Here is a 4,901-nt window from a genome sequence, read left to right as displayed (position 1 = left end):
TCATTAGCTGATCATACCCCTCACCATATGGCCTCAGAGGTAAACTGAGGAAGAGGTCTCAGTGCAGCAGTGGGGATCCCATGGGCCCAGTCCTCCCACCCTGCTCACACTTGATCCTGGGTGTACAACTTCTATCTTATTATTATATAGAGACAAGGTCTCACTCTGTTGCCCGGGCTGGAGCACAGTAATGCAATCATAGCTCACTGCAGCCTCCAACTTCTGGGCTCAAGCGATTCTCCTGCCTTAGCCTCCCTGAGTAGCTGGGACTGCAGGTGTGCACCACCAAACCTGGCTGATTTTTGACTTTTTATTTTTAGAAACATGGTCTCGCTATGTTGCTCACACTGGTCTCAAACTCTTGGCCTTAAGCGATCCTCCTGCCTCGGCCTCCCAGAGTGCTGGGATTACAGATGTGAGTGCTGCATCTGGCCAACTTCAATCTTTTGATAGGAGGCTGCTGAGTTCACTTGGCCTTTTGACTTGGTGGTTCTGACAGGACCCAGCTCATGACGGGCAGCTATGGCTGCAGTTTCATTGAGATCCCACGGTGATATGGTTTGGCTGTGTCTCCACCCAAATCTTATCTTGAATTGTAGTTCCCATAGCCCCACGTGTCACAGGAGGGTTCCACTGGGAGGTGATTGAATCAGGGGGGCGGTTCCCCTATGCTGTTCTTGTAATAGTGAGTGAGTTCTCACAGGATCTGATGGTTTCATAAGAGGCTTTTTCCCCTTTGCTCGGCACTTCTCTCTCCTGCTGTCATGTGAAGAGAGACATGTTTGCTTCCCTTTCTGCCATGATTGTAAGTTTCCTGAAGCACCCCCAGCCATGTGGAACTGTGAGTCGATTAAACCTCTTTCCTTTATAAATTACCCAGTCTCGGGTATTTCTTCATAGCAGCATAAAAATGAACTAACACAGTAAATTGGTACCAGAACTGGAGCTGTATCCTGCAAAGTCATAAGGGTGGAGCTGCCCAAGGCCATGGCAGCCCACCTCTCACATTAGCGTGACCTGGATGTGAGACATGGAGTGAGAGGAGATCATTTTGGAACTTTAAGTTTAATGACTGCCCTATTGGATTTTGGACTTGCATGAGACCTGTAGCCCCTTTGTTTTGGTCAGTCTCCCATTTGCCATGGGTGTATTTACCCAATGCCTGTACCCTCATCATATCTAGAAAGTAACTAACTTGCTTTTGATTTTACAGGTTCATAGGCAGAAGGGACTTGCTTTGTCTCAGATGAGACTTTATATTTGGTCTTTTGGGTTAATGCTGGAATGGGTTAAGACTTTGGGGGACTGTTGGAAAGGCATGACTGTGTTTTGAAATGTGAGGACATGAGATTTGGGAGGGACCAGGGGCAGAATGATATGGTTTGGCTGTATTCCCACCCAAACCTCAACCTGAATTGTAGTTCCCATAATCCCCACGTGTCATGGGAGGGACCCAGTGCTGGCTAACTGAATCATAGGGTGGTTACCCCCATGCTGTTCTCAGGATACTGAGTTCTCATAAGATCTGATGGTTTTATGAGGGGCGTTTTCTTCTTTGCTTGGCACTTCTCTCTCGTACCGCCGTGTGAGGAAAGACGTCTGCCTCCCCTTCCACCATGATTGTAAGTTTCCTGAGGCCCCGCCAGCCATGTGGAACTGTGAGTCACTTAAACCTCTTTCCTTTATAAATTACCCAGTCTCAGGTATTTCTTCATAGCAGTGTGAAAACAGACTAATAGACATAGGCAGAAACTCTGTCTATACCAGGGCCTGGAGCATAGTTGGAGCTGCTTTTCCAGAGGTTTATAATTCTCTGCATGGAATGGCTTTGTGCCAGAACATTAAGAGTCTGCGTTGTAATTCTTCCTCTGAGGCTTGCCAAAATCTCTGTGTGGTGTCCTTCCCCAGTGCTGACACCTCGACCGCCATATGGTCCTCTGGGCCGTGTGGTCTAGGAGTTAGTACCTCTTGCACTGCAGTCCTGCTCTGGGCTGACTCCAGTCTGGCAGCTTTTCCTGTATCCTCAGATGTGGTCAGAGGAGTGTTTCTGTGTGTGGACAATGCCCCCAAAACCCCAAAAGGCCTAGAAGTATCTCACTTCCTTCTTTGAGCAGGGAGGTGCAAGATGTCATTATTTGCCTTTTACTTGGGATGTCTTAGCATGCTGTAGACCACAAGGGCTCCAAATATTTATACTGATGTGACAGGACCCTGAAACTTTCCTGGGCTTACCTCCCACCTTCTGGGGTGGATGGATCTCACTAAGGTCTACAATGTGCTAGCCACTTCTTCCTTATCCATTCTGATTAGCATGAGGTCATCGATATGGCAGAAAAATACAATGTTCTGCAGGATGTCTGGGTAATCCAGGTGTTTTTGAACTATAATGCTACAGAGGACTGAAGAGTTAACATATTTCTGGGCCAAGACTGTAAATGTGTACTGTTATCCATTCCAACTGAATGCAAACTGTTCTCTGATAGGGATGGAAAGGAATGCATTTCTCAGATCAATAGCCAAATATCATGTACTGAGGTCCCGATAATTTGCGCTAGCAAGGATGCCCCATGTGGCACAGCAGCTGTGCTTTCTACCACTTCACTGAATTTCCACTGTCATCTCCAGGTTCCGTCTGGTTTTTGCAGGAGTCAGATCAATTATTTCAACAGAGATATAACAAGGACCCTACTCTTGTATCCTTTAGGTCCTAAAGGGTAGCACCAATGTCTGCTATCTCCACCCCCAACCCGGGATGCAATATTGTTTTTGCTTTTTATTTATTATCTTGGTAGGGATCAGAGGGCAGTTTCGGAGGTTTCCTCTTTGCCTGTCCTACTACAAAGCTCTTACTCTACGGGTCAGAAAGTGAATCTAAGAATAATGACAACCACTAACATGTCTATTTCAACTATACATTTGTGGAATGGGGGAATGACCAGTGGGTGGAACCATGGATCTAGAAGCCAGACTTGGGCTAGCATATGCCTAACTCTAGTGGAACACCACCATGACACATGAGATCTCGCAGTGTCGGCATCAACTCAGACCCTCCCCAACAGTCCTAAATTTGCCTGGATGTTCCCTGTTCCCAGTGTACCTACTGGAGAAGGACTGGAGGGTTGATTACTATATGTACTTGTTTTGGCATTGTACAGTTATCCTGGTGACCTGACCTCTCCTTTGGTCACTGGGTTCCTGCTCTGAAAACTGGCTCAAGTCTGGAAACTGGGAAAGGGATCCTGACTTCTTTTTTTTTTTTAATCAAAGTAATGCCATTTTTGATTTCTCTTGATTGTGCTTACCGAGTAGCCCAAGTGCTGGCTCCCCATCCATTTTGCTACCTGGGAATGCCTTGTTCCATTAGCCATTTCCATAGCTCTCTGCAGCTCAAGTTTCCCTGACTCAAGTCTGGAAACTGAACAAGAGATGATGACTTTTCTTTTTCTTCAAATCAAGGTGACTGCCATTCTTGATTTCTTTGGATTGCACAGACTGAGTACCCCAGGTGCTGGCTCCTCATCCATTTTGCCACCTGGGAATGCCTTGTTCCATTAGCCATCTCCAAAGCTCCCTGCAGCTCGAGTCTCCCTGGCTGACCCTCTGACCTTGCCGATTATTACAATAATTGTTTCCCCCTCACTGCTGGTGGTTAAATGACACCCTTGGACCTCTGTTGTTTTGGGGTTCGCTTGCCCTCACTGCTGCCCATGATCCAAGTCCCACAAGAGCCTCTGTCACCAGCACCCTGGCCCACAGAAGCGAACCTTCAGTTAACCCCTCAGTGATGTCACTGCTCCCCTCACTAGCACGTTCCCTGTTGCCCTGGTCAGTGGCGTATCCTACAGCCCCCTGGAGAACAGGTCCTCCACTGTTTCCTTCCTGGCCTTATAGCATGGCCACTTCTTTGAGCCCTGTGTCCCCCATTTCCACCACTAATGCCACAATCCTGACATTCCCACCTCACTCAGTATGGGCCATTACATTTTCCGTGCTTCTTTGTGTGTGTGCATATGTGTGTGTGTGTGTGTATGTGTGTGGGATGGAGTCTTGGTCTGTCACCCAGGCTGGAGTGCAGTGGCATGATCTTGGCTCACCACAACTTCCGCCTCCCGGGTTCAAGTGATTTTCCTGCCTCAGCCTCCTGGGTAGCTGGGATTACAGGCATGTGCCACCAAGCCCTGCTAATTTTGTATTTTTAGTAGAGATGGGGTTTCTCCATGTTGGTCAGGCTGGTCTCGAACTCCCAATCTCAGGTTGTCTGCCCGCCTCGGCCTCCCCAAGTGCTGGGATTACAGGCGTGAGCCACCGCACCCGGCCTTACATTTTCCGTGCTTCTAAGGGCTAGCCTAGCAGTCTTGCACTAGGATGGCCCACCTCCTCTGGTCCTCACCAGATATTGAATCCTGTATACCAGAAAATTGTTCTCATGTTGATAAACTCTACAGCCTATTCCAGCCCTATATGCCACCCCTCCTGAATCAAGCACCTTCCAAATGCAGTCCCCGTGTGCTTTCCTCGCTCCTGCTGTGCATGTGGACAAGGTATGTCCTGCAGCTCCTTTGGGTATCGTTTTTCCTCCTTTATTGAGCCTGGCACCACCCTCCTAATTACTGGCCTAGTGGCCAGAAAGGGAAGTGAGGACAGATCCTGAAGGGGGTGTACATTGTCTTGCAGGACAGAGACCTCTGCATTTCTTCAAGGAATGAGGGAACATTAACCATCAAGAAAGAAGAAGGGAGCTGGGTGCAGTGGCTCACACCTGTAATCCCAGCAGTTTGGGAGGCCGAGGCGGGTGGATCACAATGTCAGGAGTTCGAGACCAGCCTGGCCAACGTGGTGAAACCCCATCTCTACTAAAAATAGAAAAATTAGCTGGGCATGGTGGCACATGCCTGTAATCC

Source organism: Colobus angolensis, unplaced genomic scaffold, assembly GCF_000951035.1.
Source record: "Colobus angolensis palliatus isolate OR3802 unplaced genomic scaffold, Cang.pa_1.0 Scaffold107, whole genome shotgun sequence".
NCBI classification, from domain to species: Eukaryota; Metazoa; Chordata; class Mammalia; order Primates; family Cercopithecidae; genus Colobus; species Colobus angolensis.
Note: the sequence above shows the minus strand (reverse complement) of the source record.